We start from the raw sequence: 24,221 nt of genomic DNA, 5'->3' as shown, positions 1-24,221 counted from the left end.
TAACGTAAAAAGAATGTCGCGATATTTTCTCGTGATCGGAATGTTTAAATTTGTAATTAATTCGATAATACTAATGGGGAGATTTTTGTACGACGAATTTTTATCCACGTGTTTTTCGACATCGTCGTGTTTAATCGACGAAAGACGAATATCTTTCACGATATTACATACATATATCTATTTATTTACATATGTACGTACGTTCCTCTTTTTTTTCTTTCTTTTTTTTTTACCGAGGCCAGCGGCCGTCAGACGCACGGTGGTTATTTGTCGTGTGCGCGCATGTGAAAATACGACAGAGGAATATTTCACTTTTCGTAGCGTTCACGCGCGCCCCGACGACAGCGTCGCGGTGCCACGTCACGAGGCATTCATCTCGAAATACGTATACCGGTGCGTCCAGGGTCCGGGGGAGTAGCCTTAATAAATGTAGAAGCATTTATAAAGGCAGCAAGATGCGAATGTTCCCGCTCTCCCCTTTCTATCCTATCCCCCGATCCTCGCCCTTCTGCCCCTCTCATTCTTTCTCGCTCTTTCTCCCTTTCCGCGTTCCCTGGGCACGGCGGAAAATACACGCGGCAAAATCCTACGTCGAAAAACGTCGATAAGGTATGACGTTCGAGAAGGATGAGAAGAATTTTTCTCCGGTGTGTGCATATTCTTTTTATCTTTTTTTTTTTTTAATTTTTCTTTCCTCCTTCCTTTTCTTTTTTGACGTAGTACGTTGCGTATGCAAGCTCTCGCGGACTCGCTGTAAATCTTTTATAAATCTCTTTTTAGGCGAAGCGCAACGTTTATGAGACGCGAGAGATTCGAATTGAATGAAAACAGTAGCTCGGTCGTAACGATAAAAAGCGATTTACTGCCGGCGTTGGTGTAACGGAGCTAGGAGAATACGATAAACGGAATACTTTAGCGTGGCGTAATTAACACTCCTCCGCGAGCATGTGAAATATTTGATCGATTGTACAATAGATAACACGATATTATCTCAGGCGTTGAGCAACGATTCGCGCGAAAGAATTATAGCCGTATGCAACATTATCGTACTTTTCCTATACGCATTATGCAAATACAGACACACCGGCGCACGCGCAAATTACCATTTTCCACGGCTATTTAACTTTTTGCGTAATTGCTCCAAGTCAACAGCTTGTCGCGCCGAATAACGTTCGGACATATGGGCGAATTTAAGACAATTGCAACACAAATGCATTTATAATTTTGCTATGATACCAAAGTATCTTTCCGACGATTTGTGACACGTATGCGGATTTATATAAAAAAAATTACATAAAAAATATTTTCCGCGAACAATGACCATTCAACTCTCTCGCCTTATATCTTCATAGTATATTGATATAAACGCGTTTTATCTTAATATTATCGACAAATAAAACTCGGATAAATTATATTTGAATTGATACAGAAATGATAGAAGATTGTGAAACATTCAATTTGTGATATTTTATTAGGCAAGCGGCAAATTTTAAATAAAATGAAATTATATTAGGTGTTGGAATAATTTCTATCGGTTTAATTGTGTAATTTATTTTTTATTGGTATCGATGTTAAATTTTTTGGCAAAGGAAATATTCGTCAACTGAAAATTGCTATAATTGTTAGAGACACGTGAGGGATAGAGAGAGAGACTTGGAGTAAATCTAATTTGCGCAATCGTCGGCGTCCTAGTATCTCAAACAATGTCGCTATCCGCGGACACCGAACGCAATCTCTCATAGTTGGCAACGTGTCCTATCGGGCAGCAACGAAAAATAACGAAAATTCGCTCGTCCGTGCGACGCGGTGTCGGCGCAACGATTCATTTCGGGATAGTTAAATCAGAATCGCATATACATTTACTATATATATATATATATATATAGTATACGCCAGTCATCGAAAACGCGTCGAAGAAACGCGGGCGTAGAGTGTCCAGTGTCGCGTATGTATATTTATACGCACACATAAGTATCACACGACCAAATCGAACGAGTGGGTATTAATAGAAGCGTATAGTTGGATGTCGGGGTTGTTGCCGGCCGTCAGGCAATGTTTTGTGTACATCAAGTACACAATATGTATTCGCGCGGGCGTATACGTACATACATGTGTGTACGCGGATACATAGGCGCTTGGCGATACCGATCGGCGGGACGCGAATACCGGTATTTAATAGAAACGTGGTCCGACGGCCGACGTTGTTGTCGTCGACCATTAAGTGATGGAAATGATTTTTCGAAACCAATCCGCCGAGTGCGAGCGAGGCGAAACGCGGCCCGCGGGCCTCGTCGTCGCCATGTTCCGACGGCCGACGGGGTGCGCCATATTGGATGCTGGGACCCCAATCCAATCTTGTCTGACCGAATACATCGGAGCCCGTTTACATCCTGTCCCAGGTGTGCGGAGTCGGTAAGTGCGCTTCTATTTTTTTACGAAAATAATCACATCGATGTCTTCTTCAACAATGAATACATTGTACGAAATGTGTTGATAATTTCTTGCCAAATGCGTATATATTGTAGAATGTGTTTAAAAGTGACGAAAATTAATCGTGTGGCGAATTCTCGTCTCTTCGAAAGCATTTCGATATTTATTAATTAATTACTTTCTTGAATATTCTTTATTAAGTTTCTAATAAAACCTAATTACGTCTCTGCCGCGTATGATGTTCAATAAGTTTGATATTAAAAAGTTTGAAGCGATATATGTATTGTATATTTAGTGTATTTATAAGATCTTATTTTATTGGTCTATTTTTAATCAATACGATTGATAACAATGATTTAAAATCTAATTTTTAATATAATACATCGGATGCAAATGATTCTTATATAATATATCTATAGATTTTATTTTTATAAAAGTTTTTCAGACACAACAAAATACAAAATAATTTCTTTTTCACATTTATGGTATTTTTATCTATAATTTATTAATATTCGCTCTTTTATTCTTGATTAAAAAATACATGTTATAATTTATATTATAAAAGTCTAATGTGCCCTATTATTTCTTATTTTATTTTATTATTAGTGTTCTGCTTTGCAAATCTACTGCGAATGATATGTAATGAAAGTATTCAACGTAATGATAATATAAATTGCATTCATGTAGATTGTTATTAAAGTAAGATAAAATGTTTCTTCATATAATTATTTTGTTATTCTTTTTGAAAATTACATAATTTTATCTTTGACATTAATATTCTGCGTGATCCGACGGATGGTATACATCTCGCGTACAAGTTTAGAGAATGTTTGCTTTTTAAAAAGATTCTTTTACGAATATATTAGATGTTAAATATCTTATAGAAGTGATATTTTTGCAATTTATTAAACAGAGAAGAAAATCTGCGAATATTACTTACTAGAAAATTTAGCTGAATTTTATCTTTCAACTTAAACTTATCATATCGCACAATAGACAATATATTTAATTCGTTATTATATTTACGAATGATGTAAATTATATATTATGTTGAGAGAAATTTGATAAAAATTAAATGAATGAAATCTTTTCGTCAATCAAAGATTTTTGCCCATTTTCAAGATGGATATTGAGTCTTACTAAGAGTTCCCGTATATTAATAACGAGAATTTTTTAGATATACATAAACGCTAAACGAATTATTCAATATAGCTCTTAATTTTAATTTATTTTCCTTTAAAACTCTCGCGTTTTAAAACATTACAAAAATTTGGGAAAGTTAATTTAATATTATTCGATATATATATATATATTATTTACAATTTTTACTTAGATTTAATTTATGATATATTATATATATGCTCTTGTTGCACATTGTTGCCATATATTGTACAATATTATGACATTGTTATACAAAGTATTTTATAATTATAAAGAACTTCTTTTCTACTGATTCTTATTAAATAGATACATGAAATGTTTAATTTTTATTTAATTGTGACTTGTTTTAAAATAATCATAAAAATAAAGATATAATGTTAAGACATAAAATATATACATATTCTGCGCGAAAAAGTATGTGTATATTTAAAAAAAAAAAAAAAAAAAAAACAGCAGGAATAATATTTTGAAAAATATTGTTGCGCAGTTTAGCATTTAGTAGCAATTTGTAATTTTACCGATTTGGAACTAAATTTTAATCTATGTTGAAACAAAGAGAGACATGCTTTATTCGCGATCGTTTCAAAGGCACCTGTATAAGAATCATAGTAATTTTTGATCACTCATTTTACTTTACAAAGTATAATGTCGCGCTGCTAATAATTTTGTGATCTCTTCGACATAAGAATAAGCCCCGATCGGATACAGTATTTCGAAATATTAATCAAGACCAAGCCCCTCGACAAATGTATATGCCTGAGCGAAAACGAATAAAGGAAGTATATTTACGAAAGCAGTGCGTACACCACGTGTGCGTCATAAATCATTTCGCTGACTCCTCTAATTATAAGTATGACTATCGCCGCTATCGCATCGTCGCGTATTTAATGCCGGAGGGTAGAGTAACAGCGAGTTTTCTTGTGATAACTTTGCCCTTTTCTTCACGAGTGGAACAAAAAAGTGCGCAAAAAGGGCCGACAGAGGGATTCTACATAAGCAAGAGATTGGCACGAGAAAATAATTGCTTTACTGAGAATGTCAAAACACACTCTTATAATTGCTTTTTTTTTCTCGATATGATCATTTGAACACGTAATAATAATATTTTGGTGTATATTCTTTTAACCTCGTATGTGGCGTACGTTACGATAAATATTTCGGTATCGATAAATATTTTCTGCATATTTTTCGGCATTTTCTTGAAGTGTCATAACATACATATTCTACGATACTTTCAATATAAGATCATATATCACGTTAGACGTTGTAAAATGCATAATCTTATTAATAAAACAGTTTATAGAAATTTATTTTAATACGCTAACTTTGAGATAAGAAAAAGATTGAAATGAATATATTATAATAAGAAAATTAAAATATTTTAATCGAAAATATAAATTGGGGTAGAAAGCATATCTCTTTTTATATGATTATCAAAATTAATTCTCAGCTGCAATCCATTTCTCAGCCTGTATGCATAAATCTCATGTTAGATCTGCCAAATTTCAATAGAGGAGAAGTACGAAAGACTGGCGCGCCATTTTATAGATGTATCATAGATTTGAAAATATTTTCGATAACCGTGATACCGATATCAGCATCATGAACCAACGCCGCTGGAAGATATATCGCTCATGCTACCCAAAATATTACTTCCTATACATCATATGTATACATAGCTACTCCATGGATATCTCGCGCCATTATCGATATCACATCGATACCTAACGCCGAAACTCTAATCGCTGATACTTGGAATGAAAATTAACTGTCGACGCACCGCCGCGCGCGTTTCCCATACACTTTCGCGATATGCTTTGCATTAAAGATTCGCGGTTTTTAAAAGATATTATATTATTATATTAGTATTTCTTTCATCGGTTTATTATAATAAAAAATACTTGAGAAAATTTAATGTCGAATTTTTTGATGAAATAGTTATCGTAATTAAAGAAGGAGGGAGAGAGAGAGAGAGAGAGAGAGAGAGAAAGAGATGTATTTGTTTGCATAATTTCTATCTTCAATTAAAAATTAATACACACCATATTTTGCACATTTCGATGTCGCCGCAAAGGATGAGTTATTAGACGAATACGTAGATGATCGAAGTGAACAACCGTACACTCAGGAATTTCACTTACGACTGAACCAGGTAACGCGCGTTTCCGTGTTAGCTGGCGAGGTAAAACTTTTGATCTTCGGGGACCTTGAATTTCGTAATTTGCGTATTCCGAAATACAATGGGCAAGTCTCTTAGAGTTGACCGGCAGTAAATCAAAACGTAGAGGAATTCGTCTATACTGGTGGGCCGCACGACTAATAGAGAGTAGGGTAAGGTAGGAGGAATATAAACGGGAGAAGCGAAGAGTAAAAATAAGATCAAATCGAGCAGGAGGAAGGCGGTCTGGGAAATCAAAGTGAACAGTGCGGATATTAAAAGAGGCTGGACTAAAGTGGCATAAATTAAGTTAGCGGACAGACTTTCGTATACAATTGAAATGAGAAAAAAGAAAATTGTTTAAGATGATATTTTATTATAAATAAGATTATGGCGCAGTTCTTTGTGAATCATTTGCAATATATTGTTACAAATATAAATGAAGAAAATTTATATTTTGCACAAGAATGCAATTTTCAGCTTTGCAGTCAAATTAATTTCATATGATTATAAATATATTATTTAGATTGTAGAAATAAATTAAAATACGTTAATTTAATTAATTTTTTTTTTATTATTTTATTATTAATTAAATAAAAAAGTTTGAAGATATACACTTGTAAGATAATATTTATATTTTTCGCTTATATTTTACAGCAGAATTATATCTAAAAATATTTGCCAGCGAAAGACAAAAATCCCAATCTCGTATTTTTTCTTTTTTTTTCGCTCAGTCTGCAAAATAGGCTTAAACATATTCCGCGTAACCCTGCTTCGTTTAGGCAGGTGAGACACGAAGCTCGTCGAGAGTCCGGTCCTTGAATCTTGCAATCTTGCATATTTGGAATTTCGCAAAGCTTTTTCGGTTATCCGGCAGTAAATCAACACGGACGCGGATCTGCCCGTTGTATTTTGAAGTTTCAAGGTGGAAAGGGGAAGCGTGAAACGGAATACGAAGAGTCGAACAACAACCTGCCCAGGTCGCCTCGACTCCTGGTCGAGCCCCGTCACACTATTCAAGCATCGAAGCTGGACCGCAAGCAGGTACTCTCCGGTGCATTTGTTTTGCATAACCTCGTATAACCCCTTACAACCGAGCCCTTTGCTCTAGGAGTCATTCGCCTCGGTCTATCGCTCGAGCTCGAAAGCAAGTGGAACAGTCTATGAGACTCGGCTCCGCTCTTTCGTTTCTCTCATCGGCGCCCCGCGGATTCTCGAGTCGTAAAACTCAATCGTAGGATTCGCTCTGCTTCAGTTACGATGAATGTCGAAGGCCGTCGAAAGACTTTGCGGCTTCGGGCCAGCGATAGGTGGTTCTTAGGAGGAACGTTTGCGGATGTGATTGTATCTCGATATCCACATGAAATCTCACCGCGACGAAATTATTTTCTGCATTCTTTTTCGATACGCGGGCATAAAAGCGCAGAAGCTTTTGTATTTTATATAATTCGCGATGATCTGTGTTGATATTCTATCAACGCTGCCAGCGAAAATAGTCAATTTACCTGTTTAATACGAGCCGTGAAGAGAACGATGCGTGTGAGAGAATGGCTTCTTTTTTTATGCATTATATATTAAGGCTTTGCTCTATTTTAAAAACGCCAATTTGACGTCGTAAATCTTTGCTGAAGACTATCTGTGTTTAAAAAAAAAAGCAAGTATAAAATGTCCATTATCCGTTGAACCATCCAACGGAAAGTTGCGTGTCGCGTATGCCTGGTGAAAAAAAAAATTGCATATTGCGCGTATCGCGCGTAGATAAAGTATTTCCTCGCCTTTTTAACAACACGCTCGTTACTGCACGGGTGCGCAGCACAGTCTATAATTTTCATGAAATGGGAAAGATATATTATTACATATCTACATTTTTAAAAAGCTTGCAACGTCTTATTTCGATCTCTCGCTAATTGCTCAATATTGCTCGTTCACTTCGCGCATCGTAATTATATCGTGATACAGCATGATATATAATTTAGAATTCTTTCTCCCGTATCTTTATTTAAGAAAAAAAGGGGGAAAAAAATATGCCTGCCCCGGTAGCCTTGAAAGGGCGGCGAAGTCTGGTAGCTCGAAAGAGAAGATTGCGTTGTGTGAAAAGATAAACTGTTAGCAGATAGTGGCGATCATCGCAACAGATGGTCCCAGTCTCTAATAATGATAGATGAATAAGTGGTAAAATGAGTTCCTTTAACGGTCTCATTGATTCGATTTGATTAATGGTTCTCTATAGTCCTTGTGTTTTTGCACTCGGTGAAAATCATCACCGTGCTACGACCATTAAGAGCACCTCCCGCTTGTTTACATCGCAGTTGTGCATGCCTGTCGTATTAATGGTGTTTAATTTTTGACACATTTTTGAATCACATAATGCGTACAAATAATGGATTCACTACGGGCAACTCTCTCATAAAATACAAAGTAATTTCACATCTAATAATGCGATTTTAGAGTTACGAGGGAAGAAATACGAAAAAGGATGTAAGGAAAACTTGAAGAATAGCATCTCAAAACGTGCTTTAAATCGTACGTGATCGTATGATTTCTGCGTGAGATAAATTCTTTCGATCATTTCGGATTTATACTTTTCAAGTACGTACTTTCTCTCTCTCTCTCTCTCTCTGTCTCACTATCTTTCTCTCTTTTTCGTCTACATTGTATAAATATGAAATATCTTTCATATTTTTTAATCGCGCGGTAGGAAATCTATAAAAAGCTAGCAATTCTTATACAACGGCATTATTTATATTAAATGTGTGCATATTCGAAATAATATTCTACGATTCGCGTCACAGGACATGATACCGGGATATATGTAAAATATTTTTATGGTCATTGATACGAGGAAGTAAGAACGCAACTGAATAATTGTCAGTATTCACGCGATTGTTAAAGTTTGACGTAGCAGGTGGTTGATACTGTTATCCAATTTTAATCTGCAGCCGTGTGCCACCTATCACGAGTCGCCGCGCGCACGTCATTAAGTATAAACCACGTTATTTTCACACCGATAACTATCTGCGATCGACCAATGTGTCGAAATGGCACAGTCGCGATATATCGCGACACATTCGAAGTGGCATCTACATGGCTCGTTTGAAAAATGTCTTGGCGCGAATCGATACATGGTGTAAAAACTCTCTCTCTCTCTCTCTCTTTTATGTGACACTTGACATATTTATAGAATCATACAGAAACTGACGTAATTTTTGCAATGATCGCATGATCGACGAATTAATCAAATGGCAAATGTCAAAGTGCCTCCGTGTCTTTGCACGGCTGTCAATTATGATGGAGAATTTACTCGTTAACAATAAATACATCTTATACCCATAAATAAATAAATGAGATTGTAGAGCTATAACCTACTATTGTTACATTATGATTTTTTTATGTATTACAAATAAATAATTAACGTTTTGCTTTTATTTCTCGTGTTGCACAAGCTGTTATGGCATTGCTTACGTCAACGTTGCTGTTTTACATATATTTTTTATTATATGTATAGTAATTTCAATAGCCACATAAAATGCTAACGATTTTATTATATCCAACGCAATTTTTATATTTGTTAAACGCTTTAATAATTTATTCCATTTTTTAGCTTTAATTTTATATATAAATATATAGGAGATTACAATATTTTTTAATAAAAATAATAGTTTAATACATTCGAAAATAGTTGGAAGCTAAAAGCTACATCTATATATATATATATGTATCGCTCAATTGTGTTTAGATAAGATGAAATGAGACTCTTGACGGAAGTTAAAACGTCGCGTAACAAACGACGGCGAGTATACCAAAACGTAAGAGGAAATGAATGAGAACGGAGCAAACAGGATGGCGTAGAGCGAACAGAATGAGTAGCGCGGAATTCGAGGGTGAAAGTGGGCTAGAATTCAGGGTAAGGGGTAGTTCGGCTAATGCGTGATGATTAAACTAACGGGTGCTACCAATCACCCTGCCACGAAAACTCTCTGATCTTCTCTGCTGCGCGTTCAAACTCAGCTTCTGCTCATCTTTCGAATATTCATTCTTTTTTGCTTCCTGACTTCTTTCTGTCTCTCGCTTCTGTCTAATGTCATCCGTGACATGCTGTCTACGGTTTTTTTCAAAATCACGAAATTTATAAGAATAAAATATTGATATTTAATAATTTCTTGATAAAATTAATCACGTACGTTCTTGCCATATTCTTTCGAATAACGTAAAGTTACGCGTAATATATTAGAAAAAGATACAGTTGCAACTGTTTATTAAACTTATTCGTTGGATGGTAACTACAATTTGGCGATTTTTCCATTTCGCTTCTGGAGCAACGGAAAAAGTATACGATTCGAAAAAAAAAAGTTTCCTTTTAGTATTTCAATTTTTGCGTCAACGCTTTGCGGATGTATAGCTATATTTATCGAAGTAACATAAAGGATATCAGAGAAACTGCGGCCCTCGAGTGAAAAAACGTGGAAGTCGAAGCAAGAACGATGATAGATGCGACAAGTCGAGAATGTTTAGTAAGTTCGTGATCAAATCTTTTTCGTATATCTCTTACGTTGCATATACGTATACACATTTTGTTTTCTCAGAAAAATTAATTATAAATATCCTTAGGATGTAAAATACAAATAGTCGCAAACTTTAAAATACGTATTCTTTCCTCAGAGCTTCGTTCTATGGATCGTGTGTGATTCTCATATAAAACATGCCACGATCGAAAAGAAAAAAAAAAAAAAAAAAAAAAAATGGCAACGTCAATGGTGATGTCAAAAGTATTACGCAACGTATATAAGATGAGTCGTGTAATCAATTACAAATCACATGGTTAGTGACGTTTGCATCTCAAAAAAAAAAAAAAAAAAAAAAAAAAAAAAAAAAAAAAATTGTAAGACTGATAAGAACAGATACATGGCGTGTAATTTTTTTAAAATGGAATAAATTTTTCTTATTAAACACTGATGCGCTTATTGTACAATATATACTTCTGTGACACATCAAAGCGCTGCCGTTTCTTATCTCTGGTCATAGCATATCCTATGTGAGGATTACGAACGTTCGTAGAACGAAGCTCTGAAGGGAGAATACGTCAGAGGAAGATGGGAATCGGAGGTAGAAAAAGATGAGGGAAGAAAGCGTCATCTGTGGTGGTTCCCAATCCTTTTTCGGTCGCAGTCTCTCCGCGAGTAGGGAAGAAAAATGGTTCTCCTGGATTTTCGACCAGTTAGACTCTTCCCTCTATCGTCCTTCCCCGTACGTTTACCTCTGTTCATCCTGTTTCCAAGGTACGTATTTCGTTATGTTCACAATTCTATAAAAAGTAGGAAAACTTTCCAAAATTATATAAAATCTCCAAGAAATATTCTTCATCAATGCCGTACAATTAATCTTTTTCTCTCTCCTTCGCGAAAAAGGTCACCTGAAATGTTGAAACTTATATTCAGCGAGAGAGAACCAATGTCTCTTTTATAAAAAATTGTCGTGAACATCCTGACCTCTTGACATTTGAATATTCCTGATTTCTTTAATTTCTCAACGTAAAATAAAATAAATATAAAATAAAATTAATTATAATTTTAAATTAATTACAAATTACTGATCCTTATGCGCAGAAATCTGCATATTAATATACCAGAAATATATAAAATAATTGAACAAAAATGTAGCTGATATAAAGATGCACAATGCTTGGAACATTTTGCAAGAGTATTCGGAGGAATAGATACAATTGTCGCGCGATTGCGGCGCAATGTGCACTTGCGGGAATATTTCTCGCTTGCGTCGAAACTTACAAAGTATCGTATCCGCCACCCGCCGCAACGTTTTGCGTGGTAGTTACAGGCAGTGATGGGGAAAGAGCGAGGCAAAGCCAGGTTTCGCCCGGCGTTGTTCGCTCGCGTCCCGGCGCGCAACAAAAGCGTGATAAATCGAGTACATTAATTCGCATTTTACCTTTGTTTGCGTTATGGAATACAATATTAAATGGAATGGGCGCACAATAGATAATACTGGGCGCCATCATTTACGCTGGAGCGCGAAGCGGACGAGAGGGAGACGTTACTTAAGTTGTCCAGGGGGTTGTCTGGAATTTCGCTCCACAGCGATTGCCTGTTTGTTGTTTGTTGCCATTGAAATTTCTTCGTTTCGCTTGGCACCTTTTCCTTCAAAGTAGTTAACCGTCCTCAATATATATTTGACGATTATATTTCATCTTTTAAATATACTATTGTAACATATTATTGCACCGGCATTATTAGTTATATCGTGATGTGTGGCAAATAAAAAATATCCGATATATTCATAATTAAAGTAGATTTACAATTTCTCTGCGTACTTTTACGATATTATACGTTACACGCAAATCCCGATTTTCATCTTATTTATCGAGCAGTTGCCGATTTTTACTCGCTGGTAGATGACATTCCCGGCTCTGCCACCGAAACTTAAGGCCTGTGGAACTCGCTAGCTGCAGATGGTGTTGGCAGGCTTGGGTGACGCATGGATTCGATTTCTGGGAGCTCGTGATTCCGCTCGGTTAGCTCTCGCGTCACTCCCAGCAAACCCCATTACCCGACCCCTCGCCTCTGCCGTACCGCCATTTCTATTCCCCGCTCGGTGTCGTGGAATCTAGCTTCCTACGCAGCCTAGCATGGAACGTATCCATATCTACCTAACGTACATACGAATTATGTCATTGCCGAATACATAGACTAACACTGAGAACAAGGAAAGCTCGAGGAATGATGATAGTGTTGTTTCGGACATATATTTATTTCCTACCGTTCTTTTTTTTTTTTTTTTTTTTTTAATTTATCGAATTTCGATTCTATCGAAACTTATGTATTTGTAGAATTTTAAAATAATTATAATATTGAATATATATGTACATATATGTATATATATTTTCTCTCTTTCTATTGTATGCTTTTTCGTAAAGGTATGCGCGATATCAATAAGTAAAGAGCACTTTGTTAAACATTATTGCTTTTATATCTTATAAAATTAAAACAGTTGAAAAGTTTAATTTTTTTTTTTTTTAGATGAAGTGTCCATAACGCGTAGCGGAAGTAATAGCAAGCGACACGGACTCATTATATGCACGAATAAACTCAACTTTCGAGACCAATCGATTATCTGCCCGCTCCCCGCAAAGCTTGTCGTTCAGGATCCTCCTCCACTTCCTGCCACCCCACACCGATATTCATTACTCCCAGCAATGGTGAAGTAATTTAATTTGTTGCAGGATTTGTGGAATGTTAATGAAAACAGGACAGGCATCCCTATACCAATTCCTGATTAAACTTTGAAGCAAACTGAATATTGGAGGATGTGCTAAAATAGTTCACAACCTTCGATAGGCAATTGTTTCTCTTCTTTTTTTTTCCTCAATTATATCGCGTTACCTAATATACAGGGTGTCTCACAATCTCCGTACAATATTTTAATAGCGTATTCTACAGGCAAAATGGAATAAAAAAATCTTAATACAAAAATATCAAGGCTACAATAGTTTTTGAGTTATAAGTGATCAAAGTTTGTGTCAATAATATTGCGTAGAATTCGCACCCTCAGGCTCGTAACTACAATACATTTATATACGTATTGATCTGTCATCTGTTATTGCTGACAGATAAAATAAATAAATTTATTTCCATAAAACTTCTTCGCGCGATCAAAACAAAAATAAATTTTGTTTCTCAAATGTATGAAAATATTAAGTTTATATTTCTATTTAAATTATTATTTAAGAAAAAATTAAATATTTTACGTACAACATCTATAGTTCATTAATATCAGCTGACCGTCGTACATAATATTCGTTCACAAACAATAAAATCAGCTGTGCGGTAAAAATCAATATTACCTGATTCGTAAAACCAATAACGATAAGATGACAGAGATCGGTACGTGTGTACGTGTAGTTACGGATTTGAGTGCGCAATATCATTGGCAAATTTTGATCGCTTATAATTTAAAAACTATGGCAGCGTCAAAATTTTTGTATTAAAATTTTTGACTTTATTTTATCTTTAGAATACATTATTAAAGTATTGTACGGAGGTTGTGAGACACCCTGTATATGACACCCTGTATTCGACATAACTAAATAACTTTATTACAAAAGTACGATGAATAAATCGATATTGAATTATGGAATCAATTTACATGAAATGGAAATGTATCATAAGTGAAATTTGTTATTAGCGTGGAAAATTTCATTATTTGTAAAATTTGTTATTTCGTAGAAATAGGATAAGTTTTTAGATTCAAATAAAATTCTGAGCATTTTTACATGATTTTTAATTTTTAGAACATTGCGAAAAAATATTAATTAGGTAAAATATTCGAATCATCTCTCGTGCAGTATATGTACATATAATTTTTCGATGATAGCTGTCAGAAATAAATATAATGTTCATCTTTGCTGGATCAAAGATTGTAGATACTAGTTTGCATATCGATGTCCGGTTGCGTGTATGGGCGAGTCTGGGTCGAGAACAGCTCAACGTCCGGCAGTTCAGGAGGGTGGAACAGGGATGAGGGTACTCGCTCAACCCGGTAATGGAATATCTTCGCGGAGGAACGCAATCACGCTGATGTTTCGGAACCCCAAGGCTGCCACGAGGGATTTCTGCGTTCATGAACAGATCAGGCCTGCGCGCGCTCCTTCTTCCTCTCCCGCTCGTTTCTCTAATTCTTGCTCTCTGTTTCCTCTTTGTTCGACTCGCCGATCAATGAAGTAACGTGAACAGTCGACTATTCTCTTACCGTTTAATAGTATGTTTGTTGACACATGATTTTTCAAAGTATAATAAGAAAATAAACTCAGAATATTTTTTTTTCGTAAAAGTTTTTATAGAAATATGTAAAATATTATTATTCTTCTTACGCAGGTCAGTTTTTGACAAATTTTGTATTTTTACGAATATGAATCGTCAAGCTGCCCGGGTCCACTTCTAGCCAACTGTTTCATAACATTTTTCTCTTCGCGCTGAGCAACATAACCCATCTTATCCCCGAGACACTACTACACGTGAGGCGTGAAATCTTCCTTACTAAGACTCCGTCAAAGTTATGAATTCTTTCGAAAATCTTGGTGGTGATCCTTCGAAGTTGCGCGCTCGACAGGGATCAAAGAACTTGGCGTGGCAATGTCTGAGGGATGGAAAGGGGGTGGATCAAGTCGCCTTAGGATGAAGCTTCAGGCATCTTCAGCGGAAGGAGCTGGACGAAGACGAAGACAACGAAGAAGAAAAACGAAAGCGACATAGAAAAGAAGGACGAGGACGCGACGTATAAGATGAGGGTTTTTGGTGAGAAGGACATGGGAGGGTTGGCGGAGGACGGGGGGGATCAGTGGAAAGGGATGAGAGAATCGTGGAGTTTGAGACGATGTTGAGGAAGGAAGAGGGAGGGTGCACAAGCAACGCGGAATACAAAGCAGCGGCCGAAGAACCATCGGATGAGAAGAGGGGAGAGTGGAGGAGAGACGTAGAGTAGGTGGAGAGGGTGCACAGAGAGCCCAGAGCGCCTTCCCAAAGACCAGACCTCCTGCTGTCTATTCAAACCGCATATGATTTACCGCCGTGGATAATCTGTAAATATATTTATTTTGATTTTGTACACAACATGATTTTATTTCGTCGTGTCTCGCGCGCGCGCGTGTATGTTGTACGCACTCTTTTTTTATTTAATCAGATTTACTCTATTTAATCGAATTTTTTTTGCTAGATTAAAAGAAATACTAAACTAATTCTTCTTCGTGGAATAACGTACAAAATATTAAAAATATTAATAAAATATTAAAATATTATATTTTACATACTCTCTCGCGTAAGTTTTCAACGACCTTCAAATATTCAAAGATAGTAGATGGAAATCAACGTTTATACTTTTACAGATATTTCTGTAAGTTTGAAAAACATTTGAACATTCTCGGAAGAGTTTATGTAAGACAAATTTTTTTGTTAGGACTAAAATCATGTCTAAATACAATAGATTACGCCTAAAATCATTTGTGGTATGTTTCCCATATACTGATCCCTCGATCATAGACGCTAATCAAAGGAATGCCAGATTTATCGTCCGCCATTCCGCATTTGCGCGGACACTGTGCACCCGTAGTTCCCGCAAGGACGGTTTGACGAAGGAGATGCGAGAGAAGGTCGAATCGAGAGCAAGGGGATGAACAGAGACGGTCCGTGCGACAGCCACGAGGGAGCATAGAATAGGGAGACGGGAAACACAAGCGGGAGGGGAATGAAGAGAGGAACGAAGGCCGCCATGATATCAGTCTTGCTTGCGCCGACAGTTCGTCATTTGTCACTGTCGTGGCCATTAATAACTCCGCCATTCTGTCACTGTGGATAATACGAGTAGGTCTCCGCACTTGGGCTGTTGTAGCTATTGGCTCCGGGTAGGGGTGGTGTTCCGTTCAATTCAGTTCAGTTTAAGGGGTCGCTGCGACGGATTGGAAGGGCATGCTATTTAAGGGGATGTCACTCATATCGGACCATCATGGCGTGTAGTCTCCGTGTCCAACTTGGCTGATACTGTCGCTGATGCGAATGATGCCCCGTATCTTCTCGGATGATGCGCGGATTTCTTTCTCCCTTCTTTTCGGGGTGTGTGTGCGTGTCCCTCCGGACTTTGACCCGCCGGGATCGAAATGCGCATTAGATCCCGTGTCTTTATACAGCGTGTCTTTATATCCGAGTCATAGACTGAAATTTCCGCAGTGCGGTACGACTAAAAAAGAAAAAGAAAAAGAAAAACAACGCGAGAACTCCTACATCACACTTGCACGCCAAACTGTCTCGCTAGAGTTTTTATTGTGTCCGAATTGCGAAAGGTGCGGAGAATTATTGTGAAAGCACCAACGTGTGGGCGTTAACACCAGAGAGCTCGTGTGGTACAGACGAGAAGGGTTGGGGATGGTTCTGCAGCTTGTTGGTATTATATAAGCGTGCTCGACGAGCGGCCATTTCAAAAATGAAAAAAAATAACGAAAAAAAAGGTTACGTCCTGGGGTCTTCCATGATGCCGCTGCCGACACGGCTTTTTAATTAGAGCCGGCAGCGCACCAACACCTGACATTGTGCAACACCAACTCCTTTATCAAAGTATCATTCTCGTTTCGTCGAATTTCAACAAGAATGGTGCACGCACAGACCGATAAAAAAAAAAAAGAGAGAGAAAAATACCATTTTGCCAGTAACAACTTTCGACCGAACATTAATCGCTCTAGCGTTTAACGGATGGAAGGTAAGTAATCGTTTGATTGGTCGCTCCATTTTCCTGATGAAAGAGGAGCTAAATTATTACTTTTATACAACTAGAATTTGCAACTATTATATGTAAAATATAATTGTTTGTAGTTTTACAGTTTCAATAATTTTCTCTCTTTTTGTCTCTTTTTTTTTCTCATCTATAAATTAGATTAGATAATTTATTATAATTTATATATATATATATATATCCTATATAATAAACACTTACTTGATAAAGAAATCAATTAAATCAAAGAGATAAAACTTGCTTACATAAGAAATATTTTTTTTTCGACTTTATTTTACTTGCTGCATAAAAGCGCCAGCATGATTTATCACGATTTGCGATTTTCTTAAAATTCTTGCCGCTCTTCCGAGGGTGGTTCGCGAATGAAAGACTATGGTATAGGATTGGTTCATCGGGGCGTATAGCGTGCGCGGGTAACCCCCCGTCGATCCAACGTTCGTCCGCGACGCGGAAGCGAAGGGAAATAAATTACACGGCGGCGTCCAGCAGCTACGTCTATTCGCTTCACCCTCCCGAGGCCTCGCAAGACTCTCTCCTAGTGCCCCCTCTTCTCCCTTCATCCTTCTTCACGGTTCATCCGAGCTCCCTCCGTGACACTCACCCACCCGCGGATCGTTCCTCATTCCACTTTCACATCCAGCCTCCCGCTAGAGCACGAGTTCGATCGGGCAATCCAACCGTTATTAATGCTCTTCAATTTTCAGACTTTACCGTTATCCCCCTGCAGAAACAAACGCGCGAGCAAATAATGTAATCAGAACCCATCTTCATCAATCCAATGTTGAATTACAGCGGCCCGTTTTAGCTTTTTCACGAACGATACGTGACACGTGACATTTTCAATTTCGGTAAAAGTTATCTGTGGCACATGCGCGATTAATAAACGGTTCACTGACTATCTGTCGGCATTTTCCCGTTTGCCAACTTGTATTTCATCCAGGTTGACACAGTCATTATTAACGTCTTTCGGTTTCCAAACAGTTCACCGTTACTTCGCAACGGCAAGAACAAATAAAGCGTGCAAGTAAAACGCTTTAAGCTCTTCAAAGAATCCTTAATTTTTTTTTTTTTTTTTTTTTTTTTTTTTGGAAAAAAAGAATACGCCAATAAATTTTTCAATATTATACGGCATATGTCAGTACATATACAGGGTGAGGCATCTAAGACAGACCATTCGAATAACTCCCACAGTTTTGGAGATAGGAGAGAAAGTGTTTGAAATAAAAGTTGCATGGTGGTATCGAGGGGGAAATCTTGTGGAAGTGAACATTTTTTCTTTTAGGTGGAGGCGCTTAGGAGATTTGAAAGTCATCTTCATTTTTTTAAACGGGACCACCCTAATTTTTTTTATACAAATCGGTTCCTCGCAATATTTGGCACAAAAATATTATAAGGGTAAGATGACCAAAAAGTGAATAGTTTATGAAATATTTTATACTTTACACTCCATACTAAATAAACGTAATAATAATCAAACGTAATAAATGATCATTTTCGATGAGCCGACGATAATTTGCGGCGATTATAGCCATTTTGGAGTCACATCGAAACGAATGATTTTCTTCCATTATCTTTATAGAACATTGGTCGACAAATATTTGCAATGTCATTTCTGAAGCTTATTGTGAATGCAGCTTCTATTTTCGGCTGGGTTACAACAGTATCATTAAGATCTCATTATTCAAATTCGACCCTTGCATATTTAATGATCTACTGTACCCCCTTTGTATAGCGCATATAACTACTATACATAAGAAGTGCTACTGAGATAAAGCATAATATTGCGATTCCTGGCAACGTAATGATGATGACCGGTTTGCTGTTGCGTGGATAGGTAGGTAAGGCCGGATACATAATATGCCGGATACATAATGTGAAAAGAGCCCATTTTGTTCATGCCCAAAGCAGGCGCAAGTAAAACAACTGGTTACTAAATTTCAGTTATCAAATCTAAAGAGGCGACTTCGAGATAAAGATGCTAAAAGTGGTAGAATTGTTTCGCGCGGCTCTAAACGATGACCAAATTAATTGTAAAAATACTATCAAAGAAATAACGCAAAATATATATTTATTTAGAATCGCACGACAAAAGTATTTAAAATAAAACTAGATGCTACCTATGAGACTCTCTGCGAAAAGTCTTTTAGAATATTCTTAACTGTGTGCCAACTTTATACGTCTCTGGTTAAAAGTTTGCACGATGGTATTTTAGGACATCATAATTACTTTTCTTCAGTAGCAGAGACATCCAGAAAGTGATTAATAGTCCCCTTTCCGTTGAGTAAAATGTTTTCAGCATCAGCCTTGGAATACCCTTGTCTTAGAATAGCCTTGGAACAAAGATCGCAACGTAAACTTGTAATATTAATTTTGCTTATTAATTACAGATACAAATATGAATTATGTGTAGTTGTGTAATCTCAATACTTTATTACATTAATTATTATAAGAGGATATTATGGCTATAGAGACCGATATAATTATATATTTATTTCCTATTTTACCACACACACAGAGAGAATGAAGATATTAATTATATTTAGCAGGTAGAAATTCGAAATAGTCCGACAAGCATCCATCAACTTGATATCTTTGTTCTTGAGCTGTATTTGTGAGATGCACAAGGATAAAGACAAGCGTAGTTCAAGTCAACCAAGGATTCGAGAGAGGAGAAGAAGCGTGGAAAAACAGAGTCTTCCCCTTTGTTATAGTGACGATCTGTCAAACGTCACGCATCGGTTTTTTTTGAACGACTCGCGCTCCGAGCTCACGAATCCGCTGTTTTCGGACCAGCAGCTGCCGCAACCTTCTTCATCCGACCTCCATCTTCCGTTCCACCAGGCAGCTGTGACGGAGCTTTATACGAAATCCCACGAACTTTGACGAGGATCGACAGACTCAAAGGCAAACGCATTGGAATCTGTCGCGTCGCTTCAATCCTTATGGCGTATCTACGAATGACCGCCATTTTTCAGATATGTCATCCAGCATGATAGCCGATACGCTTATGAGTTTTAAGATTTATCGATACAATACGAACGAATAAATATGTTGACGCGTAATGTGAAATAATTACAACTGCTTTGGTTCGACTTATAAATTAAACTAATTAAGGTATAGTGATATATATTGGTATTGTTAAATATTTCAACTTATAACTGTTAAAAATTTTTATGACCCTGGAGAAAACATTTTTGTAACGAATTCGAATTTGCAAATAATAAATTAGATAAGTTGGCGTATATTAAGGTAATGTAAATAATAATAATATTAATAATGATAATAGTAATAATTAATTTATAATAGAAATATTTATTTTTATCGTCGTCGTGTATGCAAACTACTCATTATTTATTGACGTTCATCAACAAGAAAAATGACATATAGAACTAGGCTAATTAACTTTAACTTCGCTTTATTCATCTACGGGAGATAACAGTATTCTCTTGCCACTGCGGCAAGATTAATCTGCAATGATGAGTGGAGTGGCGTTTGTAAATGTTTGTATTTGTCACACGCAAGAATGCTTTGAGAGCCTTTCACGCTCGTGTACCCAATAAGGTCATGTTCTATCAAGCGAACAGTAAAAAGTAGCAAAGATTTATTTCAGTAGAAGGTAAAAAATGGCAATCGATAAACTATTGTAATCGAAAATAGATTTTCTCAACTGAAAAGATTTTGATAAATTTTTAATTCAAATATAATACGATTAATGATACCCTTTATATATTTTACATTTCTTTTGATACTTGTAATATTAGTATATAAGATTGAGATTTACATAATTAATCGATGTATCAAAATCTTTCTTCATTAAACTGAGAGAATATATTATCCGTAGATTATTAAATAAATATAAATCCCACAAATCTCTCTGTCTGTAAATACATATTTGACCCACCAACTACATCTTTGATATAAATTGTTCGAACCAATATAATGCGCAAAAACATTACGCCTCAGTATTCGTCATCTGCTACCACCGTATCATTGTTTCGCGACATTCAGTGTCACCTGACAAATGGCGTGTTTAAAAAACATCTCTTGTATCCGCGAACATTTTAGACGCTCTTTTGGGGTTGCGTTTGTCGCGCGCGAGAGTGTTTGGAAGCAGCCGCCTGTGCGACGAGTTTGCACAGGGGACACGGGGCGAAATCGAGGGGTGCTCTGCTGCCAACACAGGACAGAACCGTATGAGAGCGGAATACGTAATACGCGGAATATTCGGAGCTCTGGTTCGTGGAAGAGGGACTCGCGGGGTTGGGTAGGCAGTGCAAGGGTGGTAGATGCTGAATGCGGGCTGCGGGGGCGGTCGAGAACTCCCACGGGAGGGTGGAAAAGGGATGGAGGGGGAGGGGGAGAGGGACTGGAGAGGGTAACGAGCCGCGGCAATTAATATCGCCGGGTTTCCACAATGCGCTTGCAAATGAAAGGCCTTTGTGACGTATGATTGCGTTACCGAGTGAATAGTTGAGTAATGGCGGTCGGTGCAGAGCCGAATCGCGCGGACGATGCAAAAGCTCAGTCTCACTGCCAGCCGATAGTCAGACTATCCTCCCCCACCTGAGTTCCGTCGTGAGAGAGTAATTTTGGGTAAAGCTATCCGTATAGTTGATTAATTTTCCAGTACACTCGGAAAAATATCGCGTCTTTACGCGACGCGATAATCATTCAGAATTATAGGATAATGTTAAAGTACTTAAAGAGGAATTGTTTGCGACATTTTAATTTTATATATGTCATCGATATTTTTATGCCTTTTTTAGTTATACAGAGAAAGAAGTAGAGTACCAAGATTATTAATCCCCGCGCAATAACATGTGCGATACATACGCAATCACAATGTTAAAATCGATTCAATGTTATTATGACGATCAGTTTTGAATTATTGCAGATATGTCATAAATCTCTCATCCGCTCCTAGTTAGGATTATGTTTAAGCTGTCGTTCGATACTTTCCAAATTTACTGATCGAGTGTGAAAAGTCAGAACCGTAAAAGCGACGCGTAATTCCGATCAGTGCTCGTTGTCCAATCATACGTTCGGCAAACGTGTCAGACGGATGACGGGAATCCGCTGCAACGCAAGCTTATAATTTATCGGATCGAAAAAGGTAGGTGTAAAACATATGGGTTTTGCATCAGACAACAAATAAATATAGGGATTTGTTGGTGACTCGTTGGCTAACAGATTTGTCGCATAACGTGCAAGATTGCACGACGAGGGGCAAACATTTTTATAACAATAACGTATAAAAGAATTTTATCACTGTCATTGAGATTTTAACTGAAAAACGCGAATGAATATAAATAAAACGGATTTCGTCGCTTAAGATCGAATCGGTTAAACAAATAAACGATTTATCGCTATTTAATTTAACATCACTATGCGATAAAACTATTTGATTTTTCATCGACTCTTGATGTCTCTCTCTCTCTCTCTCTCTCTCTCTCTCTCTCTCTCTCTCTCTCTCTCTCTCTCTAATTTTGTGTATAATTTTTTTAAATGAAGTCAGTGTATTGTCGCTTGATAAGCATAGGTTTCAATTATAAGTACAGCATCTAAAGCATTGAAAAGAATTAGTTGGCTGATTTTCAGTGAAAATTTACTACTATACTCATTTCGGTGGAACATAAGACGGAGAAGCAAAATGTGAATATTTTCACTAAAGATCAGTGAAATCTTGTCACTGCTTTAATCACTATCATTTTCATTGATTCTGAAGTTTAAGAGAGAACGAAATGCAGCTGTGATATCACTTTTAAAGACAGGACGCGTTATACTTGGCGCTTTCATCGAAAGTTTTAAATAGCGATGCAAGGAATCGCAAAATTGGATGTTATTTTCAGAAAATCGACTATGAATAAATAATCTGAACCTAGGGCTCCCTGTTCTCCACGGCAGCGAGACGACGATGGTCGGAGGTATGGCGAACGTAATGTGCTACGCGGGAGCAACGGGGACGGAGAAAAAGGGAGAAACGGAGAGAAAAGCGAGGCCCACCGACTATGAGTAATATTGCGGGGCTTTTCCACCCCTGGGAGCGCGAGCCTGAACGTGGAGGGTGGCTCACAGGGATGGAAGTCGGCGGGGTTTCGAAACCGAGAGAGAGTGAGAGAGAGAGAGAGAGAGAGCCGCGAGAGGGTGCAACGAAGGGAGGAGCACCGATCCATCAGCGTCCCTCCACCCTCGCCTTTCCGCCACTCTCATTTTTCTCCACGGTCCGCGCTCCATCATTCCGCGTCACATCCGCCCTCTTTCGTCCCCCTTTCCTTCCTGCTTCCTCTCTGCCTCTGAAACGGAGCTACTTTACCCTCCTCGTGCCGTGAGCGCCGCCGGAGCGCTGCTTTCCGACTCTGAAGACATCCCTTGCCGGCGCGCGCTACTGATTGCTCTTTCCGAATTCATTACCGAGGCCCTTGTCAGAGGTTTGCCAGAGTTTAGGTAACTAGACTGCTACCGTCAGAGTACGCAGATCTAGATGAGTTCGAGTAGTCGGTCGTTTTGACGACAACATCGCTAAGTACGCTAAAAGTTGTTTGCTCAGAGAAACAAGGGTCAATACGATTTAGGAAAAATCAAATTCTGTGATAGATGAAGATGATTCTGATACGGTAAAATTGAGGTCATTGTTAATAATTACAATAGATGATATAAAATCTAGTGATCATCATTGTTACTGCGCACATTGAAAATCAGAGTTAAACGTATAAGAATCCCGCTTATATCCCATTAAACGAAGCAGCAAAAGTATTTATCAATAATATGTGTTTACGTCACTAAACTGCGCTTAATAAATACACGGCGCATTTCGCCCACTCTACGCAGTAATTATAATATCATCACTCTTGAACGGCCCCGCGGTCGGATACCGATGTCGAAGTACATTTATTTTCATTCGAGTTTAATTAGCTATGCATTGCATGCTGTAATGGCGAGCAATTAAATTAATAAGAACGAGCATCCGTTAGTATATCCAAAATAATGTCCGCCATCTATCTTATCGTGCTACCGTCTTGGATCACTTCGGAGACCCGTAAAATAATACATAACCGATTACGTGAAATAATGTCCCTTACCTTTTAAATCGTCTCCTTCTCGCTCGTCCGCCTGGCTACGATACCGTGCCTGGTCCGGATGCAAAAATGCTCCTGTTCCATCGCGAGCGAACGATTATACGCTC

The sequence above is a fragment of the Polyergus mexicanus genome, unplaced genomic scaffold, assembly GCF_030449975.1.
Source record: "Polyergus mexicanus isolate NDT 795.1 unplaced genomic scaffold, iyPolMexi1.0 SCAF_5, whole genome shotgun sequence".
In the NCBI taxonomy this organism is placed as follows: Eukaryota; Metazoa; Arthropoda; class Insecta; order Hymenoptera; family Formicidae; genus Polyergus; species Polyergus mexicanus.
The sequence above is the reverse complement of the archived record's forward strand: the minus strand, read 5'-3'. Positions refer to the sequence as shown.